The 16,700-nt window shown below is 42.4% G+C and overlaps 1 long non-coding RNA gene across 1 annotated transcript in view; it reads right to left on the bottom strand.

The window, feature by feature from the left end:
• Nucleotides 1–16,700, bottom strand: part of LOC115074357 — a 56,797-nt gene that overhangs the window by 22,796 nt on the left and 17,301 nt on the right. The window lies entirely within an intron of this gene.

The raw sequence follows: 16,700 nt of genomic DNA, 5'->3' as shown, positions 1-16,700 counted from the left end.
TACAAGTTAGAGAATCCCAATTATTTCTCCAAAATGGATGCAGATGCATCTGGCTTGAGCTGGCAGAACTGAGGTAGGGTAGGGTCATACATTCACCTGTAGTGTTCTTGCAGATTTGTATCTTCATGTTAGAGATTGTTGAAGAAGACATTTCTAGAATGTTCCCCACAATTTTGCTTGCTATTTCACCTCTCTTGGGCTTGCTTGGTTGATTCTGTATTTATTTGAGGCCTCTGATTTCCCACTTATTGGCAGCTCATTCCCGTTGCACTGCAAGGTTATGCGATTCAGAAGCCGAGCACTGGTTAAGAGAGTCCCGAGAAGGAGCTCTTATAGAAAGATTATGTAAATGGACAGAGCTGGGCTCCATTTATCAGTTTTTATCATATGAATAAGAGAGCCCGTCCTGGAAGTGGTTATACTTGTGTATTGTGTGAGGTCAGACGCTTCATGCCTGCAATCAAAGAAAACGTTTACAAGAAAAGAGTTTGGAGCCTACTGAAACATTTTCAAGAAGTCCAATTTAGGAGCCTCACTCCCCCAGTTAGGCATCAAAACCTCTTAAGGTCACCTGCGCATCCCTCCACAACCTGAACCAAATAAGCTCAGGTGGACGCCTTTACCAGGTCCCCAGCAGGTGGCAGGAACAATTCCCAAAGCTTTCAGGAATCCATGTTTGATTTGGGCTTTTCAGAATCCCCACACTGAATATGCAGGATAGACTGAAGGCCCAGTATCTCAGCCTCATTCACTGTGGATGTCTTTTCCAGTCTTACACTCGCACGCCTCTTTTCTCATCAAGCACTATCAGAAAATAATGTAAGAAATACCATAAATGCAGCTGGCTGTGAGGTCATTAGGAAGGCAGGAAGGAACTGAACGCGCCTGATCAAACGTTGCTTCAGTTTAAGGTTCACAGGGCCAGAAGAGACCCAAATCTCATTCCAAGGCTTTCCAGAAACGGAAAGGGTGTTTCTTTAGCTGGATGCCGGCAATAACAGGTAAACTTGTATGCACAGGTACAAAACAGATTGTAAGCCCTCTGGGGATAGAGAAATACCTACAGTACCTGAGTGTAAACCGGTGTGATATCTCAATTGAGATCAAATGTCGGTATATAAAAATAATAAATAAATAAAACAAATACCATAACTTTCTCAGACAGGATGCCAGAGGAAGCTGCAGACCAGAAACGTGTTTCTGGTAGGTGGGTGCTGGTCCTTCATCCGATCACTGTGATAACCAGGAAGACAGCATCGCTACCAACTGAGTGGTAGCGAAACTGCAGCTGCAGAGAAATCAGGTGCATTTCTGTGAAAAGCAGGCAGAGGTAAACACAGGGCAGTTTCAGACCCAGAGCTGCCGTTTTCACAGGGAAAATGGCTCATGGAAGGACAGGTCCTGCTCTTTGGAAGTTTTGGGAAGCTCGAGGCGTCACATGTTGACCACCAGGGTATGCTTTATGCAGAGCAATAAGAGGAGAAAGTGTGTACTTCCTATAAATGCTCTTTGTAAGCAGAAGGTACAACTGAGAGCAGCAATCATTATCATGCACTGATCTGAGAATTTCCAGGGTGAGTTTCTGAATGCAAAGCTTCTTAGGATCCTGTCTGAATGCAATATGCGATGCAAACCCAAATTTATTTTAGATTTAGATTCCACTTTTTGCACTTTTTTTTCAGCGCTTCAAAGTGGATTACATTCAGGTACTGTAGGTATTTCCCTATCCCCAGAGGGCTTACAATCTAAGTTTGTACCTGAGGCAATGGAGGGTAAAGTGACTTGCCCAGGGTCACAAGGAGCCACAGCGGGGACTATACTGCTGGAGAGCAATTTACAGGTGCAACTAGCAATCTGCCCCCAGAAAATCAGTCTGTAAGTGTGCGTCTCGTCCTGCATCAAAGGGAAGCGTTGCCAGGGGGATGCATTTTATTTTCACATTTCTCTGTGCTATTTTCCATGAGAAATCTCTCCACACACAAAGGAGGTGCAAATGTCCCTGGCTGCTTTGGAGCCACAGCAGGTCTCAGAGAAAACGTCCCCTCATATTTTCTCTTTCAAATTTGGTGCAAAGTCCATGGGTGAGAAGTCCAGGCACTTTGTAGAAAAGTGGACAGTCTGAAATGCATTTTGAAAGAGAGCCGGGCAGGTCTCCTGTCTAATTTTGATGAGCTTCTCTGTTATTCTGGGCCACTAACTGTGTCCCCCATGAGATGAAGCAATGAAGCACTCATTTCCTGGTCAGTTCCTGGGACTTTTGCTTTGTTTTCACATCTTTCTTTCTTGTAGGCCAGTGTAATAAGGTGCACCCAGCTGTGCACACATGTTAACGTACACACATTAATGCTCAGTTTTGTGCACATGTTAATGCATGGTTGTGCACACAAGATAAAGCTCAGCTGTGGCATTTGTTAACAAATGGGTGTGCATACATGTTAACACTCAGCTATGTGCACATGTTAATCACATGGTTGTGTGAGCACATGTTAGTGCTCAACAGTGCATACATGTTAACACAAAGCTGTGTGCAAATGTTGATGCATGGTTGTGCACACAAGTTAAAGTTTAGCTGTATGCACACATTAATGCATTGGTGTGTGCACAAGTTAAACCTCAGCTGTGTGCACATGTTAATGCTCAACAGTGCATACATGTTAACACTAAGCTGTTTGCACATGTTAATGCATGATTGTGTGCACACATTAACACTCAGCTGTGTGCACATGTTAATGCATGCTTGTGCTCATATGTTAATGCTTAGCAGTGCACACATATTAAAGCATAGTTGTGCACATATGTTAATGCTCAACTGTGTGCACATGTTAATGCATGCTTGTGCTCATATGTTAATGCTTAGCAGTGCACATATGTTAACGCTCATCTATGTGCACATGTTAATGCATGCTTGTGCTCATATGTTAATGCTTAGCAGTGCACACATATTAAAGCATAGTTGTGCACATATGTTAACGCTCAGCTGTGTGCACATGTTAAAGCATAGTTGTGCACATATATTAACGCTCAGCTGTGTGCACATGTTAATGCATGCTTGAGCTCATATGTTAATGCTCAGCTGTGTGCACATGTTAATGCATGCTTGAGCTCATATGTTAATGCTCAGCTGTGTGCACATATTAAAGCATGGTTGTGCACATAAGTTAACGCTCAGCTGTGTGCACATGTTAATGCATGCTTGTGCTCATATGTTAATGCTCAGCTGTGTGCACACATTAAAGCATGGTTGTGCACATATGTTAACGCTCAGCTGTGTGCAATTGTTAATGCATGCTTGTGCTCATATGTTAATGTTTAGCAGTGCACACATATTAAAGCATGGTTGTGCACATATGTTAACGCTCAGCTGTGTGCACATGTTAATGCATGGCTGTGTGCACAACTTTTCTCTCAATTTAGCAAGAAGTTTAGATCATGAAAAATGTGCACACAAACACAAGTAAAACTGTGTGTGCACAAATTAGCACTCCTCTATATAAATTGCATATTAAGCAAAGCATTAACTATTTTTCCCCAGTGAAGAGAGGTGCAGAGGCTTAGCTGAGATTTTCTTAATGCTGGAAATGTATCTCCTGGTCAAGGTGGAGTAAAGTTTCTGTAACTTAGGGTAAAGCTCATGGGGCTGAACCTGAGCCTTAGGTGACCATGTCTCATGCATACTAGGCATGTCTTTGAGCACAAGTTTGCGGGTTGGCATGCTTTTTATCTCCCAGTTCATTTGCATACCATTAGCTTACTGCATTGGGAGTTAACTCCTTGGTTAGTGCTGAACTTCATTGCCCTTCTTTCATATCAGTTTCCAGGGTAGAACATTTTATTTTTACTTCTTCTCCTCTCCATGATGCTTTAGATGTACACAGCCTGGTAGGGTGTTGCACCCAGTTCTCAGTCTAGCACCATCCTCCTGCGACAGAGAGGAAGCCAGTTTCATGATGGATTTTATATTCGGTAAAGCCCACAACATGCCATGAGTGAGCTGGGTCCTGGTTTTCTCAATAACATTTCTATCATTTAGGGGGCAAGATGGCTGCCAGCTAGTGGGTCCGTTAAAGGCGCTCAAGGAGAGGCTAATACCTTACTACTGATTTCCTTCTGAAATAATGGAAAAGGAAGATTGAGAGGAGTGGGTGATAACTCACCCTCGGTCGATCCTTCCCAGCCTCGAATCGAAGGATGTTTTGCGGGAGCAACAGCTTTGATGCCAGAGAGCCAGGTCGCTGGTGAGTGACGCGGGAGCGAGCGTCCTCCTCCCTGACCTACAACACCACACTGAGCCCCGGAGAGCCGAGAAGGCTCGCTCATCCCCGGGTAACAACGGCACAACCTCTAGTGATATGGAAGCGGCAGAGACTCCTCTGACGGTGTTTCAGAGTGGAGCGGGAGCCACTGTCCAAGAAGAAAACTCCGGAGAGGTCTGAGAGCTAGAAGGAGCGAGGGGCTTATACCCGGGAACAGCTTTGAAGGAGATGAGCCCGGATCTCTCTTTGAAGAACCCACAGGAGCTAAGAATATCTTCACGACAAGGTACTGTGCAGAGCATGTGCGATAGTATCGACGTGGGAGGAAGCCACTTGAGGGCCCTGACTACAGGCTTAGAAATATCTGTTTTAAAGGATTTATTGATTTATTTATTTATTTAAGTTCTTTTTTTTATACCGACGTTCATGGCACAAGTCCTATCGCATCGGATTACATCAAACGAAGGTTTACATCGAACGAGATAGATTACATCAAACAGAGATGGATTAACCAAAAACTATGGGGGCACTATGTGGGTGATAATGTGGAATGCCTTCCAAAGATGGAACTTTGGAGGCATTTGGACTGCTTTGAGGTCAATTGAGCAATCTATTAAGATGCTATCGCAGGTAACATTGGATACAAGGGACCAAACTGTAACGAATTATAATCTTATTTCTACGTATAATAAACAACTGAGAAGACTTGGATAAAAGAATTACATCTACTGAAAATACCCAACAGAAATTGATAGTATCGGAGAAGATTATGAGTGGGAGTGGAGAATGCGTTAAGTGCTCATAATTTGAGAGTGCTCAACTTTCCTGTGATCCGTCTGATCTCCCCCCTAGAACTTTTAAAAATGTATATGCAGCAGGTCCTAAAACTTCCAGCCTGCCACGCCTGGTATTGTCAAAGCTTATTACCTGCAACAAAGTACCCAAGCTGAGGAACCAGCGTCAGGGGGACCTCAAACAACTAATTTACTGGAATCTTCTTCTGGGACAGAAATAACTCAAAGAAAACCTTTGCTTATTGCCTTTGCATTTCTTTCTGAACGTAATCATGTTCTTAGGCTATTTCTTAGAAACAGGCAGTTACCTTTCTTCGGTTGTCCAATCTGGATATACATAGAAACATAGAAATGATGGCAGAAGAAGACCAAACGGCCCATCCAGTCTGCCCAGCAAGCTTTGCACTTTTTTATTTTTCTCATACTTTTCTGTTTCTCTTGGCTCTTATTAATCTTTTGGTTCTATTTCCATTCCACCCCCACCATTAATGTAGAGAGCAGTGCTGGAACTGCATCTAAGTGAACTATCAAGCTTGATTAGTTAGGAGTAGTAGGGGTAGTAACTGCCGCGATAAGCAAGCTACACCCATGCTTATCTGTTCATCCAGACTATGTAATTCAGTCCTTGTTGGTTGTTGTCTGTATATAGATCCACTTTTCGTCATTCCCCCCTGCCATTGAAGCAGAGAGCTATGCTGGATATGCGTGAAGTATCGGTCTTTCTCTCCTGCAGTTATACCCCGATGTAATTAAAATAACGCAGTTAAGATGTAAAGAATTTCTTACGATGCGCTCGGAGGCTCTTCAGTTATGGGCTACTTATATTTTAAAATACCCGTGCAAAGGTTTTGTAAGGTATTCAAATGTTCAGTATGCATTTCATGAGCCTCAACAGCTCAGAGCCTTCCTGCCGTCACACTCCCAAGAAGTTCATACCATATTCTCTCGGTTCAAGAACATTAAATATAGCAGTAGCACTACAAGACGATACAGTCTCTTTTTCTTTTTCTGTAAAACTATTGCTTTATAATACGCTCCTTTTCTGCCCCCTAAATTCTTATAATGTTGATGTTGAGTATGGTATAGATATTGCTGTAAAAAAAAAAAGATTACTTATGTTATTTTGTTCTTTGTACCAACATCTAATTTTCTGTACAAGAGTTATATTCTTGAGTAAGTTTCAAAAATAAAGAATTTCTATCATTTACCTTATGGTGATCGTACATATAAATGATAATTTATTGGCAGTATTAACAGTTTAGAAAACCTTAGGTTACAAATGTTATGTTCCCCTTTTTCAGCCATTTCAAAGCAGGTTACATGCAGGTAACTGTAGGCATTTCCCTGACCCCTGAGGGCTCACAGTCGACCTAGGGGATTAATCATTCCTAGATGATTACAGCAGAATGATGACTTGCGAAGAGAAAAGGGCGAGGGGGGCAATAGTGTGCAGCCGGCCGCATCACGGCGCTGCGTTTTCTCACATTATCACCCCCATAGTGCCACCGAAAAAGTGAGTGTTATTTCCGGGGCTACCGCATGTCTAAAACATTATCGCCCGCAGCGCTACCGGGGAAAAAAAAAACATTTTTTCCCCGCCCAAACCCACCCCTTTCTCTAATTTAAATCTTACCGCCGCGCTGCGGTAGTTATCACATGCAGATGAGCGCTATCCCATGCGGTAAGGCGACATCGCGTTTTGCTGAATGACCCTCTACGTTTGTACCTGAGGCTATGGAACGTGAGATGATTTGCCCAAGGTCACAAGGAGTGGCAGCAGGATTTGAACCCTGGCTTCCCTGCTTTGCAAGCAATACGGGACATAAAGACCCCTTCAGCTAAGAATGGAGTCCCCCTCCTCAGTCCACCCCATTCCCGCTGCTGCCACTGCTGTTAGCTTCTCCCATCATCACCCAGTGGTCCTTCTGCTGCTGCCGTGAAGCAGGCCAGGCACCCTCGGGCCCTGCTAAATGTATCCAGCTAAGTTTATCCTGCTAACATTAGAAGCCCTAAACTTATCTGCCTACCTTTAACACTGAATATTAGCTTTTATCCAACTCCCACCCCAGAACATCCCTGCCTCACCCCTAAGCAGATAAAAAGTCTCAGGAGGTGAGCGCAGGTAGATATTTCAATGACACCATCTGAATGCTAACTCCAAACTTAGCAGGACAAACAGCGCTGAATATGGTGCTCCCTGCATTCATAAGGAGGACTCGTAGCACAGAGCTCATGATCCGAATGGCAGACACAGACAATAAGGGGGAAAGCTGACCCGCCGAGAGAAATGTTACTGCCAAAGTTCTGGCTGAGAAATGACGCTCAGAGGGAGAGGGCACCAGTTTCTAATCTCTTGTAGCCTTAGAGGTGCGTATTAGGCCGGCGCTCCTATGTCCCCTGCTACCAAAGCTTGTTGATGTGGGTTTGGGGGAAGGGGGAGCCTCATAGCAAGAAGGACTACGCCCCCTCATCAGGACGCTCATGCTGGATTGAGGTCTGGTCACTTATGGGATGTAATTGGTCTAAAACGATTTAAGGATTTTGCAATCTGGGTTTGTCTCTCCTGCCACTGTTACATAAGCATTGCCTGCTTACCCTTGTGTTTCTATTTCCAGTTAAGACACACAGGGCTGTCTGCCCACACCGCGCACCCTGCTGACTCACTGCTGGGAGACACTTTTTGTGGCTTTGGGGTAATTGTAATGAAGTAATCTTGATATTCAGAGGGCGCAGTCTGGAGGTGAACGCTGTGCTTTCTATTTAAGGTGAAGCCACTGAAGTGATGTGGTTAGGAGGGTGAGGGAGGAGCTGAGGAGATCTCTGGGTCTGTTTCCCAGAAAGTGGCCAAAGCTTTGCTTCTTTCTACAGTGCGTCCCCTCCAGAAAATGCAAACAGAGAGAACGGGACTCACATTTGGGGCAGGAGTTTTCTCTGGATGCTCTGAGGGCGCTTTCACACTCTTCCTGCACAGTAAACTGCCAATTTCACTTGGGAATAAGGCCTTTTCCCAAACTGAATCTAACGCTGACGTCTTCCCTCTCTGACTCCCAGGCCAGGGCTTTGCGTCTGGTTTCATTACTCACCCTCTTTGCCAATAGAAGAGGAAGAGGCCAGACCACTCCTTGGAAGGGGTTTTAAATACTGGCGGCTGGCAGAAACTTTCTTGTGCAATCAAGTTGCAGTGTCCTACAAAACAGCCCTGGATTTTTAAAGGTTTGAGGATGGTCTGCCTAGCAAGGGGAAGGAACTGGCTTAAAGGGGCACAAAATCTATCAGATTTATAATCTGGCACACATCTGGGTTGCTTCTTTTCTGAACTGGAGCGCCTGGAGTGTTTGGCAGCCTTCAAGCAGCCGATGCGATGCCGTGCACTCAGGCTGGCGCACAGGTTAACCTGCGGCTGGAGACGCGTCCATCACTCCCAATGCAATAAGAGGATTAGCACATCCACACCAGTGCTCATCACATGTAACTGCCATGTAGATGAGGCTATTAGCAAGTACCCCCGATGTAAAAAAGAGATGTTTGCCCAATGCACACATTTTCACCTCAAAGATTATTGCCTGCCCTAGAGCTGGCATTAATTCTTGAGACCCCCCCAAAAGTTACAGAAAAGCAGAACATACTGCTTTCCTGTGATTCCTCTGACTTAATACCGTGGTGATATTAAGTCAGAGGAAACAAAAAAGGGAATAATGTCAAAAAAAAAAAAGTCTTGCCAGCAGTCAGGTTAGGAAAATGGACACTCGTAGAATTGAGCGTCTATTTCCTAATCCGCACGGCCATTTCTCCTGGGCGCACGATGCCATGGTCGCATTAGGGATGCACAATTTATCCCTAGTACCTCCTTTTTAGCTCGGCGGCTCATTTGCTTATTGCATCGAGCACCCAGGAGAGGTGATTGTGAGCACATTAAAAAGAAAAGTGCATCCAGTTTGGACGCTTGTTTTTAGTGCATCAGTATTGCCTGGGCCTGAAGGCAGGGAGCATTCAGGGTCAGCAGCCGAAGGAGGGGGCGCTAGGTTTTAACTTCTTCCAGGGCATTAAAAAAAACCTTCACTCTGCAGCTCCTCACTACCTCTCCTCTCTTGTCTCCCCCTGCTCCCCTCTGCTCATAGGGCAAGTCATTTCTACCCCTGCCCTTCCCGACTGTGCTTTCCACCTGGCTGCACCCTCATGCTCCCTCTCTGGCTGCATTCAAATCCAGTCTAAAATCCCACTTTCAAAGGAATTGTGCATGTAAATGTGACTTATTATTGTGGCAGTTTAAGCCGTTTACTCACATTAAGTGCACTTCGTGTGAATAACCTATGGCCAATTCAATGGCACATATTGTAGCAATTTTCAAAGCCCACTTACACAGGTAAAGTAGATTTACACATGTAAAACGCAGTTTTAAGTGTGGAAATGCTTTTGAAAATCAGGCCCTTACAGAGGACTTAGGAACTTAAACCCTCTTGCTGTGACAGTTTGAAAGAAAGCAAAAAACATTAGCAAGACACTATAGGTGCATACAGCTTTCTAATGAACATTAAAACAAACTGAGCATTAAAAATCTAGTACCAGTCTGCAGCTTAATGTACAAAGGGACAATGCTGCTTCTTGGGGCTATATTGTGTGGTTGTGGTTTTATGTCATCTGCATTGCTTCAGTTTTCCATGCGTATGGAAGTGTTGGTTTTTAGCATGTGCCATGATTTTACAATGCGCATACAAATAGTGCATACTGAAATCAGAGAAATGATATTTTGTTCATGTTTTGTGGAATAAGTGATAGCTTTATGGAGCAATTGGTTCAGGAACTGACGAGAGAGGGAGCAATTTTAGATCTAATTCTCAGTGGAGCACAGGACTTGGTGAGAGAGGTAACGGTGGTGGGGCCGCTTGGCAATAGTGATCATAATATGATCAAATTTGATTTAATGACTAGAAGAGGAACAGTGTGCAAATCCAAGGCTCTCGTGCTAAACTTTCAAAAGGGAAACTTTGATAAAATGAGAAAAATTGTTAGAAAAAAACTGAAAGGAGCAGCTACAAAAGTAAATAATGTCCAAGAGGCGGTGGTCATTGTTAAAAAATACCATTCTAGAAGCACAGTCCAGATGTATTCCACACATTAAGAAAGGTGGAAAGAAGGCAAAACGATTACCGGCATGGTTAAAAAGGGAGGTGAAAGAGGCTATTTTAGCCAAAAGATCTTCATTCAAAAATTGGAAGAAGGATCCAACAGAAGAAAATTGGATAAAGCATAAACGTTGGCAAGTTAAATGTAAGACATTGATAAGACAGGCTACGAGAGAATTTGAAAAGAAGTTGGCTGTAGAGGCAAAAACTCACAGTAAAAACTTTTTTAAATATGTCCGAAGCAGAAAGCCTGTGAGGGAGTCAGTTGGACTGTTAGATGATCGAGGGGTTAAAGGGGCACTTAGAGAAGATAAGGCCATTGCAGAAAGATTAAATGATTTCTTTGCTTCGGTGTTTACTGAAGCGGATGTTGGGGAGGTACCCATAATGGAGAAGGTTTTCATGGGTAATGATTCAGATGGACTGAATCAAATCACGGTGAACCTAGAAGATGTGGTAGGCCTGATTGACAAACTGAAGAGTAGTAAATCACCTGGACCAGATGGTATACACCCCAGAGTTCTGAAGGAACTAAAAAATGAAATTTCAGACCTATTAGTAAAAATTTGTAACCTATCATTAAAATCATCCATTGTACCTGAAGACTGGAGGATAGCAAATGTAACCCCAATATTTAAAAAGGGCTCCAGGGGCGAAGCGGGAAACTACAGACCGGTTAGCCTGACTTCAGTGCCAGGAAAAATAGTGGAAAGTGTTCTAAACATCAAAATCACAGAACATATAGAAAGACATGGTTTAATGGAACAAAGTCAGCATGGCTTTACCCAGGGCAAGTCTTGCCCCACAAATCTGCTTCACTTTTTTGAAGGAGTTAATAAACATGTGGATAAAGGTGAACCGGTAGATATAGTATACTTGGATTTTCAGAAGGCGTTTGACAAAGTTCCTCATGAGAGGCTTCTAGGAAAAGTAAAAAGTCATGGGATAGGTGGCGATGTCCTTTCGTGGATTACAAACTGGCTAAAAGACAGGAAACAGAGAGTAGGATTAAATGGGCAATTTTCTCAGTGGAAGGGAGTGGACAGTGGAGTGCCTCAGGGATCTGTATTGGGACCCTTACTTTTCAATATATTTATAACTGATCTGGAAAGAAATACGACGAGTGAGATAATCAAATTTGCAGATGACACAAAATTGTTCAGAGTAGTTAAATCACAAGCAGATTGTGATAAATTACAGGAAGACCTTGTGAGAATGGAAAATTGGGCATCCAAATGGCAGATTAAATTTAATGTGGATAAGTGCAAGGTGATGCATATAGGAAAAAATAACCCATGCTATAATTACACAATGTTGGGTTCCATATTAGGTGCTACCACCCAAGAAAGAGATCTAGGTGTCATAGTGGATAACACATTGAAATCGTCAGTACAGTGTGCTGCAGCAGTCAAAAAAGCAAACAGAATGTTGGGAATTATTAGAAAGGAAATGGTGAATAAAACGGAAAATGTCATAATGCCTCTGTATCGCTCCATGGTGAGACCGCACCTTGAATACTGTGTACAATTCTGGTCGCCGCATCTCAAAAAAGATATAATTGCGATAGAGAAGGTACAGAGAAGGGCTACCAAAATGATAAGGGGAATAGAACAGCTCCCCTATGAGGAAAGACTAAAGAGGTTAGGACTTTTCAGCTTGGAGAAGAGACGACTGAGGGGGGATATGATAGAGGTGTTTAAAATCATGAGAGGTCTAGAACGGGTAGATGTGAATTGGTTATTTACTCTTTCGGATAGTAGAAAGACTAGGGGGCACTCCATGAAGTTAGCATGGGGCACATTTAAAACTAATCGGAGAAAGTTCTTTTTCACTCAACGCACAATTAAACTCTGGAATTTGTTACCAGAGGATGTGGTTAGTGCAGTTAGTAATGTATAGCTGGGTTTAAAAAAGGATTGGATAAGTTCTTGGAGGAGAAGTCCATTACCTGCTATTAAGTTCACTTAGAGAATAGCCACTGCCATTAGCAATGGTTACATGGAATAGACTTAGTTTTTGGGTACTTGCCAGATTCTTATGGCCTGGATTGGCCACTGTTGGAAACAGGAGGCTGGGCTTGATGGACCCGTGGTCTAACCCAGTATGGCATTTTCTTATGTTCTTAATTTTTTATGGGAAATGACAGCGAGGCTGATTCTCGAAGTGTGGTAAGCCTTGCTAACATCAATGTGGGTAACGTGCATGTTATTTATTGGAGATAATGCACACACTAGCCATGTTAACATTCGTGTACATTTCTATGCTTTACAGAATCTCTTTCAAAATGATATAACAAATATCACTGATGTTTTCATGTAATTTTAAAACATCAGCACATCATAAGAACATATACCATACTGGGTCACAGTGAGGGTCCATCAAGCTTGTCTCCAACAGTGGCCAATCCAAGTCACAAGTACCTGGCAATTACCCAAACATTAAACAGATCTCATGCTACTAATGCCAGCAACAAGCAGTGGCTATTCCCTATTGATTAATAGCAGTTTATGGACTTCTTCAGGAACTTATCCAAATCTTTTTTGAACCCAGCTATACTAACTGCACTAACCACATCCTCTGGCAACAAATTCCAGAGCTTTATTGTGCGTTGCGTGAAAAAGAATTCTCTCTGAATTGTTTTAAATGTGCCCCATGCTAACTTCATGGAGTGCCCCCTAGTCTTTGTATTATCTGAAAGAGTACATAAGAGATTCACATTTACTCTCATGATTTTAAAGACCTCTATCAGATCCCCCCTCAGCCGTCTCTTCTCCAAGCTGAACAGCCCTAACCTCTTCAGCCTTTCCTCATAGGGGAGCTGTTCCATCCCCTTTATTATTTTGGTTGCCCTTCTCTGTAGGGAAGGGGCATGTTGGGACCTTCTAAACAGATTGATTTGGTTTTCTTTTGAACATAACATGAAACTCACATAAGAATACAAAAACTTCCATTCTGGGTTTGACCAATAATCCAATGAACCCAGCCAGTGTCCTGTCGCTACAAATCCAGATGACTTGGAGACAGCCACCAGATCATAATGGAGAGATCCATTCCCTATTCCTAGCAATTAATTACAGGTGGTGTTCCCCAAGCCTACCTGGCTATAATAACTGTGTGCAAACCATTTTTATACCCAGCTGTGCTATTGGCCTTCACCACATCCTCTGGCAACAAATTCCACAGTGGAATAATGAACCAAGTTACAATCCCCTTGTGGCAACGACTGTTAACATTTTACTAAATCTGCAGAAGCAGCAGAAGATAACATTTAGATATTTCTGGTTTTACTAAGCTTAGTTGTGAAGGAACAAAAATAGAAGTTAATAAAAAATAAATATAGATACAGTATGTACGTTTGATATTCCACTTTGTCCCACGAAATGTAAAATCGAAAACAGACAATCTTATTTGAATTAACCACACAGTTAGAGACAACTTCACCGTTGCTAGAGCAGCATTAAGGATCCTGTGGCGTAATCCCTATTCCAGTTAGGTGGGAAGACAGGAGGTTTCTGCTGGGAAGGCCTAGGTGAAAAGCCAGACTTCAAAAGCCGTGCATTCCTGGATTGTTTTCAGTTTTCCTCTAAAGATCCTATTGGCAGTGTCAGGAGCTTTTCTTTAGAATCAGTGACACCAGGCCCTGTTTTAAAACTTTTAGAAACTTATGAAAATGTATTTCTTCAGTAAAGCTTTGAATTAAGTATGCACGGTGAGTGTGTGGAGGTATATTTATATTATATTATAGAACACGCTACATTCAGTATGGTAAAGCAAAACTTGGTTTACTAAATTAAATTAAATATATGGATAATAAATCAGCAAAGTAATATCAGCACTAAATAGAGTATCACAGTAAGCCGTGCATAAATCAGTAAGGTAAATAGGAGACAGACAGAAATAAAGATCAGAAGAACAGCTCCCTTATACACCCTGCTCATATAAACCAGTGTTCGAAGGAAATCCGGAGGACTGGCGGGCCGGGGAACTCTGAAGAAGAATGAATTGCTCTGTGTTCCTCTCAGCTCATAAGCAAAGGCCTCGCTTTATATATATCCCTCTGCAAGTTAGGCGTTTCAGTACCAGTCTTTTGATCTCTCATTTGATAAACGACAACAGTTGTTTAACTTATTATCAGCTCATTGGTAATATGGGTCTTTAGCATTCGATCTTCCCAGGTGATAAGAAATACCAAATGTCTTAGTCTTTGATGTCCCCAGAGATGTCCCAGAGCTGCGCGCCGACATGCGCGACGGCCCATTGGTGACGCCGAGGTGGGCTGCTGGGTTGGGGGTTCTTATTGGAGGGCGCGCCGGAGGGGAGGAGAAGAGCAATGCACGATGCACGCTCGACCCCTAACCCCTTTCGAGTACGATCGAGTGGTGACATCATTGGCCGGGGACAGGCACCCGGCGATGACGTCGCCGGTGCGATTTAAAAGGCCGGCGCATGCTTGCCGGCCCTTTTCCTCTCCCCGGCCGGCGCAATTCCCACCCACCCTACCCAAGGTAAGGTTAACGCCTCTGCTTGTTAGCATCGACGAAGTTAAATGTATCTTGTGCTTTTAATTAATCTAATCTCCAACTACACCTTGTTTAACCATATCTTCTATCGTTTACCTGTGTGAATTAATAACCTATCCTTTCTCTTCCTTCTCAGCCAAGTTCTTATCACCCTGTTATATGTAACTGCCTTTTCAGCACCTTGTTATAGTTATGTTTACTATGCACCCCTGTTCTATGTGAACCAGCATGATGTGACTGCTGTCTCGAATGCCGGTATATAAAATCTGAAATAAATAAATAAATAAATAATTGTACTTTTATGTGTATATCACATAGTTAGAACGTGATGTTAGTTAGAGTTATGTTAATCATGTACATTGATTACACCGTTGCAGATGTTCCTTGGGGGCCATCCCAGCTGTTTATCAGCTCATTGTTGTCAGAATGACTCAGGAATGTGGGAGCAAATGATAATAGTGTCCTGCCTGTGTGCAATCCCTGCACTCAGATCACATGCAATCAGTCATTGGAACCTGTTCTGATCCATAGCTGGTACAAAGTCTTCCAGAGATCTACAGTTATCTTTCCACAATACGATTAGCTGCAGGGACGATTCTTTGCAGTTTTCCATTTGGCAGGATATTGATTTGCTCTTTGTAAGAAGATGGAGCAGGTTCTCATGCAGGTGGTTTTATGTGCATTTTAGCTATGAACTTGGAGGGCCACAACCAGGTCAGGTTCTCAGGATATCCACAATGAATATGCATGAGTTTTATTTGCGTGCAGTGCCTCCGTTGTATGCAAATCTCTCTCATGCATATTCATTTTGGATATCCTGACAACCTGACCTGGTTGTGGCACTCCGGGACTGTTGTTTCCTACCCCTGGCTTAGATTATGCACCAGGCAGCATAATAAATAATAAATAAATAAAATAGTTGCCAATTAAAGCAAAAATTCAAACTTCTGTCATTCTGCCTTCACCACTTCCATTTGTCTGATCAGGACAGGCTACAGCAGTGATCCCCTGATCATTTCTGGGATGTGTGGTGTCCAAATTGTGTATAGGTGGAAGGCCTGAGTATGACTGAGCTGAGAAACAAAACGAACAAGGAAAACTTGATTTATCCAAAAGAAATGATGCATTGGTTCTGTCCTTCAATTGATATAAGAGATCATATTATCATCATTACTGATAAAAATGGTGCATTGGTTCTGACATTGGTTTGATATATTAGATTATATTTTCATGATTAGTGATACAAATGATGCATTGCTTCTGTCATAGATTTGATATAAAAGATCATATTATCATGATTAGTTATAAAAATGGTGCATTGATTCTGTCATTGGTTTGATATAATAGATCATGATATTAGTGATAAAAATGATGCATTCCTACTGTCATTACTTTGATATAAGAGATCATATTATCATGATTAATGATAAAAATGGTGCATTGGTTCTGTCATTGGCTTGATATAAGAGATCATATTATCATGATTAATAATAAAAATGGTGCATTGGTTCTGTCATTGGCTTGATATAAGAGATCATATTATCATGATTAGTGATACAAATGGTGCATGGGTTCTGTCATTGGTTTGATATAATAGATCATGATATTAGTGATAAAAATGATGCATTCCTTCTGTCATTACTTTGATATAAAAGATCATATTATCATGATTAGTGATACAAATGGTGCATTGGTTCTGTCACTGGTTTGATATAAGAGATCATATTATCATGATTCGTGATTGAAAATTATAAGGCTAATAATAATTTTGACTTGCATAGAATTCTAGTTTACTTTCCAGAAGTGAATGGCCAACCTCGGGAGCTCCCACCCTGGCTGACAGCTTTCAAGAACAAGGGAGAAGGAAGGTCATTTTTAAGTTTATTCTAACTGTAATTATTTCTTGACAGCCAGATAAAGCGATTGTCTTAATGTCAGATGAGGCAGCAGTGCTAGACCAGGACTTGAACCCCTTCCAAGTCAGCTCTCCCTTTTGGATTTCCAGTCCTT

This window comes from Rhinatrema bivittatum, chromosome 12 (assembly GCF_901001135.1).
Source record: "Rhinatrema bivittatum chromosome 12, aRhiBiv1.1, whole genome shotgun sequence".
NCBI classification, from domain to species: Eukaryota; Metazoa; Chordata; class Amphibia; order Gymnophiona; family Rhinatrematidae; genus Rhinatrema; species Rhinatrema bivittatum.
Note: the sequence above shows the minus strand (reverse complement) of the source record. Positions and strands in the feature narration are given on the sequence as shown.